General features: G+C 36.9%; 1 long non-coding RNA gene across 1 annotated transcript; it reads left to right on the top strand.

Annotated features, from left to right (window-relative positions):
• Positions 1 to 332: 332 nt before the first annotated feature.
• On the top strand, positions 333 to 12,834 carry LOC128776973 (uncharacterized). The gene is made up of 3 exons (XR_008422085.1): positions 333 to 514; positions 3,633 to 3,695; positions 12,449 to 12,834. It is a non-coding gene; the product is annotated as an uncharacterized LOC128776973 (long non-coding RNA).
• Positions 12,835 to 14,101: the final 1,267 nt, after the last annotated feature.

Raw genomic sequence — 14,101 nt, 5'->3', positions numbered from 1 at the left:
TAAATAAGCGGTTTTTTATACTTCAGGCCCCATATTAGTGTAATAAACTGGACCAACCTCAAGTTTGATTTTTAAATAGGGATTTTTAAAAAAGATATGGGATCAGTCAGCATTCAATCAGAGAAGCAGAATCAGTAGGAGATATATATTAAGAGATTTATTGCAATGAATTGGCTTACACGACTGTGGGGCTGGCTGGGCAAGTTGGAAATTAGTAGGTTAGGCCATCAAGAACAGGCTGGAATTCTCAGGCACAGGTTGAAGGTGCTGTCCACAGGCCCAATTTGTTTCCTTTTCAGAGAGGCCTCAGCTTGGCTTTTAAGACTTTTCAATTGATTGAGTCAGGTTCACCCTTAACAGAGTGTAATCCTATCTACAGAATACCTTTACAGCAATCCCTGGATTAGTGCTCAGTTGAATGAGTGGGGGCTGAATGACTGGGGACTGCAGCCTAGCCAGGCTGATACATGAAAAAGATCATCACAGATGTCTAAACCGTGGACCAAGCCTTAAGGTAAATTTCAGGTGTAATTATATTCCTCAGTGTTGTACCAAATTTGATTAACTCCTTCATGAATCAAACAAATGGTGATTCCAAGAGATCAAGTTGGAAGAGAAAACTTTTTTGTTCAACTATCCATGGAATTTATGAAAAAGAAATGAAGTGTGAGTGGTAGAGAGAATATTCTAGACAAACATGATTTCCACTTTGAAAATAAACATCACTGCTTTCCCTTTTTTGATTTGAAAAAATTCTCTATTTCAGTATTACTGTAACAGGAGGTAACCATTATCCTGCACAAATGTTGCATTTCCCTGACATTATCTCTAAAGGATGATCCAAGGATAGATCTGAGAATGAGTTCCAAACTACCACTTTTCTCTCTGTGTTTCTAAGACCTTGGGAATTTTACTGGAGTATGTCAGAAGGGATTAATGAAAGCATTTTCTATTATATCACATTTAAACACAGAGAGATATGATGTGAGAATAAACTAACTAGTGATAAATAGCATGTGCTAAAGCTTTAGCCTGAATTTAAAATGGTGGTTTCCTAATAAATTTATCTTGGGTTGGTGTTTTATTGGTCAAGAGAGGATATTATATTTTATATACAAAAAGATGGCATTTCTCCTCAGCGCTAATAAATTTTATTCATTTCAGACATTCATGTAGCCAAATGATGTGAATTTTGTTTGAGTAAATCAGCTCAGAGATAAAGATGACAACAAGATAGTGCTTGTTACTATCTTCTGAAATCTGACTGGCTTCAAGGGTGGGGAGTTTGTTCAGGCCTGGTCGCTCTGCAGTTTCTCAGCCGTTTCATGTATTATTTTTCTAATAACTTGCATAAAATTTTCATTTTTATTCATGTGCGTGGCTTGACAAATTTGTATATTCCACATAATTTCTTTCCTATTTTAGAGCAAACGTTAGAACTGCATGTTAGAAGTGTTCAATGCCTCTGCATGGCAGGGAAGGCATGGCTTCATGGCTTCATGGCTTCATGGCTGGAATAACTTTGGCATCAGAGTTCTTTTTCTTTTGTTTGTTTTTGTTTTTTCTTATTCCATAGTACAACCACAAAACCAACAATTTAAGAGCATTAGCTATCATTTACTATCTATTATCTGCTACTTATCATGCTAGGAGCTTTATAATCATCTCTTTTCATCCTGTGTAAACATTTCTGCATGGTGGTTTCCATATTGTAGATGAGGAAACTAAGGCTTATGGAAGTTAAATACCCGGCTTATGATCTCAGAGCTTCTTGGTACTATGCTGGTGTCTGCCTGTTTCCAAACCTCAATTCTACTCTACTATCTTATCTGTCAATTTAATTTGTTATTTGGCCACATGTAAAAATGTGTATTCCAAAGAAATGGTAGCTCTGAAAGGGTGAAACTTTGTCATCTTTTCCAGATTGACAGCTATCTATAGAAACTGTCTTCATACAACTTATGTGGAAATATCAACAATAGTCAGAATCACCATGAACCTCCTTAATTCTGACCATTATGAAACCTGGACCTATTGGGTATTGGTGTAGAGAATTTATTTAAATTATACAGAATTCACTTTTATGCTATGTGTGCATTTAAAATCAAATGATATCTAAGCAAATTAATTGTACAATTAAGATTGTAGGGCAAATGTTTAGCCTATTTTGTAGGACTGGCTGATTTAAAGGACTTTAGAAGTACCATTAACATACATATAATTGCTGTGCTCCTTTGAAAGTAGTCTATTTATTATCCATTCATTAGGCCGATCATCAAAGAATTCTGCTTGACAACAATTTGTTAACCTTCTTCAAGTTACTATATTTACTTAAAAGTCATTAACCTGCACTTTTTTAAAAACATTACATAACTGCTTTGGTTTTATACTAATCATGATGGTTTCTTCCCAGTGGTTTCAATCAGTGAATTTTTTCTATATATAGAATATACTTAGGTCATATGCATATGCATTTTTTTCTTCTCAAAAAAAAAACCTTATTCATGTATTTAGGGAGAAATAAAATGCTTAACTATATTCAGAACTGACCGTGGGTGAATGTTTTGATTAATTTCTCTTAATAACACAAGGACTTAGGGTTGTAATGGCCCTTGGGAGCCTTGGGACTACTTATAGACATCACAAAACAATCAATAATAGTTATTTTGGAGTATTGTAATTATTACCCTCATGTAGGGACGTTCATAGAGTGAGAGCTCACACCCATCTCAAAAGTCTTCATTAACACAGAAAAAAAAAAACTTAATTGCTACATTAGGAGCCCTCTCACTTCAGCCCAAATTATTATCATGTTTCCAAATCCTGTCTTGCCACTTCAAAACAGATATACATCTCATCACATGGTATCAGAAGGTGCAGAAGTAGAAAGAGGAATGTTATTAGAAGAAGGAAGAGTAGTAAGAAAACGTCCCCATAAATTAGGTAATATTTGTTCTCAGAAGACACATTTTATTTTCTTTGTAATCTCTAAGAATTCCTCCATAGACAAGGAAGGATATCTCAGTTACAAAGGTATGGTTTAGGACCTTCCTCATGCCAGATACACTCCAAAATTATGTAGATTCTATACATTAACTAGTGGAAAGATGAAAATCATTTTGAGGCAGTAGAACAGGGATGGCACCCAGTTTAATAGGTAGGGAAACACAAGATTTATAATACTGCTTAATGTAATTGTCAGAAAACTGAAATAGTGCCTCGTGAGAAGAATATGGAAAAGGAGATTTTAACCAGAGGATAGTCAATACCATTTAGGCACAGAAGCCAGAATAACTACCTAATTCTACATTATTTTTCTCTCATAGAATAAACTTTCTATTCTCTCCCATACTAGTATTTTTATGTAGATATTTCCACAAGCATGCAGGTGTTTGTTACACTCATGTGTGTCCTGTGGCAAATTAGTCCCTAATGATACCCTGTTTTGATCTGCACCACAATGAGATGAAAGAGAGATTGCTGTCTTGCACTGTAGCTTCTATGCTTTTTGTTTCTTAGGTAAATAATGTTGAACTTGTTACTGCTAATTTTCTCTCGACATCAATTAAGTACCCATATTGTGGGTTTGTTTTTGACATGAGAATTTAGGTTGGTTTCCTTTTATGTTTCAGAAATATGTCAACATAAGATTAGCTCAGAAAAAATACGTCATGAGCCAGAGAAGACAGGTAAGTGTGTACGTTGACTAGAAACTTCTCATCTATAGAATTATTTAAAAGAAATGAAATCAGATTACCTGTCTATAAGTGAAAAACCTTTTGTTTAAAGTCCATAAAATGGCAAATATATATATATATATATATATATATATATATATATATATATATATATATATATATATATATTTTAGTCAGTGAACTGATTTTTTAAAGAAAAAAAACAACACATTAACTGGTTTTCTGCCATTCATAATTCTGCTCTTCCTAATTCTGCCATTATGCTTCTTGAGAGACATGACAGCAACATTTTTTTGATGCTTTGCAGTAGATTTATTTCAGGATAGGTTGTTCTTCTGGGTACAGTTTCCCCCACTCCTTTAAAAATCTAACAAAAGGCACTCAGGCACACATATAGCAGATTGTGAATAAAGTTTCAATGGATCATAAACCCATTTCCTGACACCACCAGCCCCAACCCCACATAAATATAATCATCAATACCTGTATTCTGGACTCTGTTCTAAAAGTATACCATTCTCAAGAACTGTGATATCATCTTAATCAGGTTTATATACTTCAGAGAGTCTGATATAATGCCTTGAATATAAGGTGGTTCTTAAATATTTGTAGAATTGATGAGCATACAAATAAAGGAGGGTCATTTTAACATGTTCATTGTCAAGACCAATTACATTAAAAAAAAAAAAAAAGAAGAAAGATATCCTGACCACTGACACAGAATAGAGAGTCCAAAATGGCCTGCACATATGTAGTGGATTGATTTCTTAACAAAGGTATCAAGGTTAATTAATGAAGAAAGTATATTTTTAAGGTAAGTGTTGCTTTAAGAATTGAATATCCATATGGAAAAAAAAGCAAATCTTGAACATAACTCACACCACACATAAAAAATAAATTTAAGTGGATCATAGAACTAAATATAAAGCTAAAACTATGAAACTTTTAGAAGAAAACAGGGCTTAATAGCCTTGGGGTAGAAAAATTTTCTTAGGGCATGTATTAGAAACACTACTGGAGGTGGGGGTGTGTGTGTGCCTGGGTGGCTCAGACAGTATCCAACGTGGGCTCAGGTTCAGGATCTTGTGTTCTAGGGCCACCTTGGGCTTGGAGACAGCAGGGAGCCTGCTTCGGATCCTCAGTCCCCCTCTTTCTCTGCCCCTCCCCCACTCACATGCATGTTCTTGCTCTCAAAAATAAATAAGCATAAAAAAAGAGAACACTACCTAATTTTCCCCTCTTGAATTAGACAAAACCTCAGTCCCTACCTCTTGTGTGTCTCTCCTTTATTTTTACACATAATACTTCTGACACTTCTGTTCACCACATGGATGTGGGTTTATGCCATACCAAGCAATTCTGCATGACACCAGCTGAGTGTCCTACAATTTGACTCAATTCTGACACCATCTACTTGGAGATAGCACCAGATCTCCAGGTTAAGGGCTCAGTCCCACAAGACCACCCTCACCCTCATCCTCATCAGATGCAAGTCACAAGTCCAGACTGTCACCTCTGCTTCCGACTGGCTAGAAGCTAGAGGTCCCAACAACCCTCTCCTGGTTCAATTAATTTTCTAGAGCAGCACACAGAACTCAGGAAAACAATTTATTGGTGTGTACTGGTTTATTATAAAAGGATATAAAGGATACATACAGATGAACATTTAAACAGAAGAGATGCGTAGGGCAAGGTACTTGGGAAGGGGCACAGAGATTCTCACTCCAGCTACTCGCCTCTCCAGCACCTCCACGTGTACCCAGAAGCTTTCTAAACCCTGTACTTTTGTGATTTTTATGGAGGCTTCATCACCAGGTGGGATCAATCATTAATTCCATTTCAGCCTTTCTTCCTTCTTAAGATAAAAAGGCATGGGGTTGAAAATTCTACACTTCTAATGGTGGCTTGGTCTTCTGGTGACCAACACTTACCCAGGAGCTGTCCAGGAGCCTACTCAGAGATACCACATTAGAGCAAAAGACACTCTTATCACCCAGGAAATTATAAGGGCTTCAGGAGTTCTGTGAAAGAAACTGGAAGCAAAGACTAAATATTACAACAAAAGATCCTCCCAGTGCTCTTATTAGGAAATTCCAAGCGTTTCAGAAGCTTTGTGCCGGGAAATAATTTTATTTCCCATTTTATTCCCATTATTACTGGGAATAATGATTAATATATATATATATTTTCTATTACCTCACAGAACATGAAATGCATAAACAATAAATGAAAAGCATTGATAAATTAGTTTTATCAAAATTTAAATCTTTTGATTTTTGAAATACACAATTAAGAAAATAAAGGGAAAGCCAGATGTTGAGAAAGTATCCCAGTACAGATCTTTCTTGATTTATGATGGGATTATGTCCCAATAACTGAAAATATCTTAAGTTGAAAATTTATATGATATATTTAGCCTACCCAAAATCATAGCTTAGCCTAGCCTGCCTTAAACAAGGTCAGAACACTTACATTCATCTATAGTTGAGAAAAATCATCTCACACAAAACCTGTTTTATACTAGAGCATTGACTATTTCATGTAATGTATTGAATACAACACTGAAAGTGAAGAACAGAATGGTGTATGGATACAGAATGGTTGCCCATGTGTCAGTTGTTGTCATGTTACACCATAGTAAAGCCAAAAACCTGTAAGTCAAACCATTGTAAATCAGGGACCATCTGTACATATATCTCTGACAAAGTACTTGATGCAGAATTTATAAAGAACACTCACAACTCAATAAAAAAAGATAGCCCAATTAAATAAATGAGGAAAAGATTGGACAGGGACTTCAAAACAGAAGACGTGCAAATGGCACATAAAAGATATTCAACCATCAAAACATGAATATTAAAACCACAGTGATATACCATTACATATCCAATGGAATGGCTCAAATTAAAGAGGCTGGCAATATCAAGTATATATAAGGAGGTGAACAACCAGAACTCTCAGACATTGCTGATGGCAATATAAAATAGTACATCCATTTTGGAAAACAGTTCACCAGTTTCTTATAAAATTAAACATGTAAGTACCATATGACCCATATGATTTTATTTTCCTAGAGATCTAGGAAATATCTTCCTAGATTCCTAGACATCTGAATTTCCTAAGAGAAATGAAAACACATGTACACCCCAAAAATTTGTGTTCAAATATTTATAGCAGCTTTATTCATAATAGTCCAGACAGGAAGAACCAAAATTGTCTACCAACAGGTGAATAGATAAGCAAATTGTAGTATTTCCATGCAATGGAATGCTACTCAGCAATAAAAAGGAACAAAATACTGCGACATGCAGTAGGGATGGACCTCAAAACCACTGGGCTGAATGAAAGAAGCTAGACAGAAAAAAGTACACACTATGTGATTCCATTGATATAACATTCTAGAATAGACCTAATGACGTGAATGCAGCCAGAAGTTTTCTGAGGCTGGGTGTGTGTCCGGAGGGCTTTGGAGGGATAGCTTTAGAAGGGACAAAGGAGAACTCTTTAGGCTCCTGAAGATATTCTATATCTTTATTTTGGTAGGGATTACATGGTGTATATATTTGTCAAAACTCATTGGACTGTACACTTAAAACTGGTGCTTATTATTTTATGTAATTATATTAGTTTCCTAAGGCTGCCATAACAAAGGACCACCAACTGAGTGGCTTAAAGCAACAGAAATTTATTCTTTCATAGTTCTGGAGGCTTGAAGTTCCAAAGCAAAGTGTTGTAGGACCCCACTCTCTCTGAAGGCTGTAGGGAAGGATCTTTCCTTGGCTCTTACAGCTCTAGTGTCCATAGGCAATCTTAGGGATTCCTTAGCTGATGGCCACATAACTCCATTCTGCTCCATTGATACATGGCATTTTCCTCTCTGTGTCTCTGTGTCCAAACTTACCTCTTCTTAAAAGGATACCAACCATTGGGTTAAGACCCATTTCACTTTAACTTGATTATGCCTACAAGGACGTTATTTCCAAATAAGGTCATATTCTGGGGTTTTGGGTAGACATAAATTTTTGGGGGGTATACTACTTTTGGGACAATACTCAACCCAGAATAGCAATATACCTCATCAAAGTTGATTAACAATAAGTGGGAAAATAAAAGCTATCTTCTTGAAATCTATTAGTACTTTCAGAAAAGTCATGCATGTTTTCAGAATATATTACCTCAGAATTGCAGACAATGCCACATCTACATACCAACTTCCATAGTGGAAGCATTTCCTTTTTTTAAGGTCTACATGCCAGTTCTCACAGGAAAATCAAATTTAGATTCTTTTTTTAAGTGTTATTTATTTTTTGAGAGAGCGTGAGTCAGGGAGGGGCAGAAAGAGAGGGAGACAGAGGATCCAAAGTGGGTTCTGTGCTGACAGGCTGATAGCAGTGAGCCTGATGTGGGGCTCAAACACACGAACCATAAGATCATGACCTGAGCCGATGTCAGATGCTCAGCAGACCAAGCCACCCAGGTGCCCCCATATTTGGGCTCTTGAATTGCTAATTGCACTGCCCAATTAAGAGCAATAACTTGAATTTAGTTACTAACAAAAATTATATTTAATAATAGCCACAGGGTTGCTGAAAGCACAGTAGCTTTTTGGGTTCAAATGTGCCTTATTAGTGCATGTGAATGGCCACTCTGGTACCCAGCAGACCTCCTGGTAACATGCCAGCCTACAGTGCACAGGTGGTCAGAGTCGTTGGGAGACCCAGCAGCCTTTATGTCGGCTGAGGGGGTGCAGGGAGACACAGCCATGGAAAGGTCAAGTAGGGCCCTATCAACAAAGTTAACAAGATATTTAACAGAGCCCTATGTTTACTTGCTTTGCTTCCTGGCGTTGGCTGAGCCCTTTCCCTCTTCACACTGTATATGTGACCCCACAGGGAAGTTCTGCCCAAGTAACACACATACGCTTAACAGAAGGCAAGAGGCTGGAGCACATGGTTACTCAAATCCCATGACGCAGGTTACTAGTGTGATAGGCTAAGTGGGGCTGATAAAGTTGGTAGATCAGAATGACCTACTGTGAGGAGAATGGTTGGGGAACCTTTTGGTTCACGAAGGGATAGAAGATTGACCTTTTATGAACAAGCACCATGCAGAAGAAAGGGAAGAAAAATTAAATACTTCAGAGGTATAAAATGGTATATTGATAATAACAGTAACACACCCATGATGTGTATAGCATTTTATAGCTTGAAAATTGTTGTTTTTTTTGTGTTTTTTTTTTAAGAGATCCTTGCAATAAACCCACCTGGTAAGCAGGGGTTATTGGCTGCATTTTATGGAGAAGGGAGGTGGGCTAAGTAACTTGCCCAAATTATTGAATGAAATACCTGGCACTCAATGTAATGCTTCTGGAATGCCTGTTACTGCTGTTACTATGATTGCTAAGATTATGGTAGTGTTTCCACTGCTTCCTGTGGTGCCTCACACAGAGAAGCTGCTCAACAAATATTAAGTGAATGAATGCACTGTCAGCAATAGTCACCATATTTTATTTCCATCTTGAACCAAACAGCATTTTGGTCTAGGAAATCCTGATCAGATAAACCAAGCTTCATTCATAAGTGCCATATATATGGGACTCATGTTGGAGGTTGAACAAATGCTTGTTAAATGAATGGCCACGTCTCAAGTACCCTTCTCTTAGCCACATTTAGAGGATGAAGAGTATAGAAATGGTGCCCTGTGTTATCATGCTTTCCTCTTAAGCCAACTCAAACCTAGTACTGAAAATTTGCCAAAGTGACAAATAGTTACATGTTTCAGTATCCCTTTCGTCTCCTATGCGAGATAAAGCTACGTTTAACACAGAACTCATCATATAGTTTCGGTTTACATGTAACATTTTATGCAATGCCTTCCATGACTCTAAGTCTGGGCCCAGTAAACAGAAGCTCCATGCATTCAGGACAGTGTCTGTCTCAGGTAATCAAGCATTCCCAGAGCACACAGTGGATAATCAGGAATGAATTCCCCAAAGGATGTTATGTCGAAAGGCTCATGGGGTTAGAATAGTGAATACAGCACTTTTGGCAGTAGCATACATGCAATGACTGGAAATTCTGAAATCAAACTGTTCCTCTACTGGCATTTACCATTCAAGTACTGAAGAAAAATTCATGAACACAAAGCATCAATAAATTTTTTATTCTTTCATGACAGTTGATGCTCATTTTGAATGAGATTTGATTGTTCTTAACACTCTGGGGAATGCCAACCCCTAACAGGGAAATTTACTAGAAAAACAAAAGGACCTCTTCCGGACACATTTCCCTGACTGTTTAAGACCCCTTTGTCACTTCAATGATGCAGAAAAATAAATTCTAAATGGAAACATTTTCTCTCTCCTTTATATTAAATGTGTGGTTCAACACACAAATCTATGTTTTATGATTTTTTCTCATTTATTTTCACAATTTATTTAGGTATTTTTCTAGTCTAAATTAGACTTTAATATGTAGAATGCTGAAGTGGACAGTGTTGAATTTTTCTACTCCAGAACACTTTCTTCTAGAAAGAGGACTGTCTTGGAGGAAGAGCGTGTTGTAGAAAGGGCACCTCTCTGTCCCTTCACCCACGCGGTTTCTCCTTCCTCCCCTCCTCATCAGTGACCCCGCCTGCCCATGTTTCTTTGGTTGCAGGTGCCAAGCCACAAGGCCTTCTCCCCAGGCACAGGTGTGGTCACTTGGCCCAGACGAGGCCACCTGCCCACAGTGCTCGGTCCAAGTAAAAGTACATCCCTCAAAGTAGATCAAAGAGCTCTTCCCGCAGATTGTTAGCTACAGCTGGTGCAAGCCTCCAAGGGTGCAGTCCAATAGCAGCTGCAGATGTAGTCCAGTCTTGTTGGAACGGCTAATTTGGGGGAGCACTTTTTGTGCCTGGTTTGTATATGTGGTTGCTAATGCTTTTGTAGTTTGATTATATGAACCAATAAACTTCCCATTTTTATTCAGGTTCAGCTTTAGTCCCTAGAAACTGAAAGAGACACCATTAGACTACTAGAAGCCTTAGCATTCTAATCACATGTTGGACATTCTTTTTTATAAATTAAATTAAATTCGGGGCACCTGGGTGGCTCATAGGTTAAGGGTCCGACTTTAGCTCAGGTCATGATCTCACGGTTTGTGGATTCGAGCTCCGCATTGGGCTCTGTTTTGACAGCTCAGAGCCTGGAGTCTGCTCCGGATTCTGTGTCTCCCTCTCTCTCTGCCCCTCCCCAGCTCTCACTCCGTCTCTCTCTCTCTCTCTCTCTCTCTCTCTCAAAAATAAACATTGGGGCACCTAGGTGGCTCAGGTCATGATCTCACAGTTCTTGAGTCTGAGCCCTGCATGGGAATCTGTGCTGACAGCTCAGAGCCTGGAGCCCGTTTCAGATTCTGTGTCTCCCTCTCTCTGCCCCTCCCCTATTCATGCTCTGTCTCTCTTTAAAAACAAACATTAAAAAAAATAATAAACATAAAATTTAATTTAATGATTTTTTAAACCTCAGATTAATTTATTTTTTCTTAAAGTATAATTAACATAGTGTTATATTAATTTTAGGTGTACAATACGATGCTTCAACAATTCTATGCATTTCTCAGTGCTCATCAGTGTGTGTACTCCTAAACCCTTCTATTTTACCCAAATTTTATACATTCTTGAAGATTGGTCTAGAATAGCTCAAAGCCACTTCCTATTTATTCCATTTTATGGTCCTTTAATTCTTGTGTTTTGAGGAGAAAAGTGTTACTTTTCTCATTTCTTTTTTCATATTTGGATGATAAAATTATTTTGTATAATTCTGTATTAAGATGCAGTATTTGTCAGTATCAGAAGGAGCAAAACTGAAAGATGTTTAGAAAGTGTGGAATGAGTATTCTGAGGTGTGGGCACATTTATAGATCTAAAGTTCAAAAGTAGCTGGCAAATAGCTGTCATTTTCCAACTTTTACACATAAAGAAACATGTTCAGGGGCCCTTTTTTTAGTGGCTTAAACTCTGAGGTTCATCTGTGTTCAAAGTAATCGCCTGAAACAGTCTTTCTATTCACTCCTTCATCTAGTATTAACATTAAAATATAAGCTAGAAAGGAAGGAAAATTATTTAACTGGGGTGCTTTACATACCCATAGATATTTATAGTTATTTATAACTCATGTTTGTAGCATAGTCTTAGCTACTATCCTTTAAATCACACTTATCAACATTGAATTAAATGCCTATCTCAAAAGATGCTTATGGAGGGGTGCCAGGTTGGCTCAGTCAGTTAAGCATCCAACTCTTTTTTTTTTAATGTATGAAATTTATTGTCAAATTGGTTTCCATACAACACCCAGTGCTCATCCCAAAAGAAGCATCCAACTTTTGATTTTGGCTCGAATCATGATCTCACAGTTTGGGGGTTCAAGCCCTGCATCGGACTCTGTGCTGACAGCACAGAGCCTCTTTGGGATTCTCTCTCTCCCTCTCTCTCTGCCTCTCTCCCACTCACACATGTTCTCTCTCTCTGTCTCTCTCTCTCTCGATAAATAAATCAACATTAAAAAATTAAAAGGTAATAAAAATAAGACATTTATAGAGAAAATTAATGTAAGATTTTGTCTTATATAAGAAATCTTGAGATGTCTTTAGAGAACTGTATTCTAGATCTGCTTTCTTTATGACTTGAAGAAAAATATTATTCGATAGCTTTGCTCAATATGTGAAAATTATTATTTCTTCAGTGTTTTCTGTACCTCCACAGGTGCAAAGTAGAGTTGAAGAACAAGGAACAGATGAGACAACAGCCATTTCAAAAAGAAGACGAGAACAATGAAGGAGAGCAATATATATCATATATACAATAATGAAGAACAATAATATTGGCTATGGTTTTTCTCGGGATTCAGAACTTCTGAGAAAAATACTCTGATATCCCTAAAGTTTTGAAATGCAATTATAGCTAAAGAAGCTGCAGAAATCAAATGGGTTCTTTTTGGGTTATCTAAACATGAAATTTTGGAGTCTAATACATCCTTTGCGATTAAAAGAGTCATTAAGAAACCATTTATCTACAAAAGTATCAGGAAGAAAGCACTGAATCCAGATGGTTATCAAGTTATATTTTGGGAAATATTCAGTGATAAAGTATATCCAATTTTAAACAAGAATTGCAAATAGGCAGTAAAGCTATTTTATCTTAATTTAGTAAACATTTTCCTTCTTCACACTGAAGCAAAAAACTCCAAGATATGAATTTCCAAAAAATTGGCTTTATAATTTAACATGAATTCAGTAAACTTTACTCCAAAAATATAGGATTATTATTATTTTTTTACTATTTAAGCAAAAAAGAGTTGAGAAAGACTTGTTTTGCAAAATGAGAGGACGTATTTTGGTCAATTTCCTTTCTCCCTGCATTGGATAATACAATAAGGTCATCTCCTTCAGACATGAAGATGATATGAATCATGCTGATGGTTTTGTTGTAATCTGTCTGAATGTACAGGTTTGGAGGACAAAACCTTAGCGATTAAGATACCCTGGCTATGATAAGGAAAACTTGCCAGTCATATGATTTTGATAGTTTCTTAAAGCAGTTGACAGTCTATTCTTATAACTTTTAATTCTACCTAGGGAAACCTAGTGTACATTTGTTATTTTTGCCACCTAGCATCCACTTCTTCCTTCTGATAGTGATCAATTGTACCCTCCCCTATTCTCTCTCACTTCATGGGCTTCAATTGACCACCCCCCCCCCCCACCCCGGGCCTTGAAGAAGGAGTAAATAAACAGTATTAAGAAAAGAGCAAATTCTATCCACTTGATCACAATGCTTGGTTCAGGAATGGACCTATAGGATCGATATCCCAGCCAGAACCAAGAAAAGTCAATTATGGAACTATTGGTACAATCTGACAATAAAGACGTGTCTAAAGTTAGTCTACCCTAAGTTGTTCAGGTATCTAAGCCAATATGCTTTCTTTTTTAAAATTTAAGTTAGGAGTTCATATTGGATTTTCTATTGAGAGAAGCAGAGTTCTTATTAATATGTGATATGAGAATAGAAATCAATTGGGGAGGTGGTTAAAGTTACAGACTCTCAGACCTAACCCAGACCAACTGAATCAGTATCTCTAGAACAGGGCTCTAGGATTTATTATTTTAACAAGAGCTCCAGGTAGATTTTACAATCACTACAGTTTATGAAACACTCCATTAAGGAATTTCTTAGAACTAGCCATTGAATGTTATTCAATTTGGTGATAAAAAGCACATATTTTAGAGCTGACAGAAGTGTGTTTAAGACCCAGCTTTTCACTAAATAGATGACTTATGGCAAGATACATCATTACCCTAGTTTCAATTTTCTCATCAATAAAGTAGCAATAATAGTGTTTCAGACATCAGAGTGTTGTTTTGCATAGT

Source organism: Panthera pardus, unplaced genomic scaffold (assembly GCF_024362965.1).
Source record: "Panthera pardus isolate Hobbes unplaced genomic scaffold, ASM2436296v1 HiC_scaffold_15, whole genome shotgun sequence".
Lineage (NCBI taxonomy): Eukaryota > Metazoa > Chordata > Mammalia > Carnivora > Felidae > Panthera > Panthera pardus.
The sequence above is the reverse complement of the archived record's forward strand: the minus strand, read 5'-3'. Positions and strand labels throughout refer to the sequence as shown.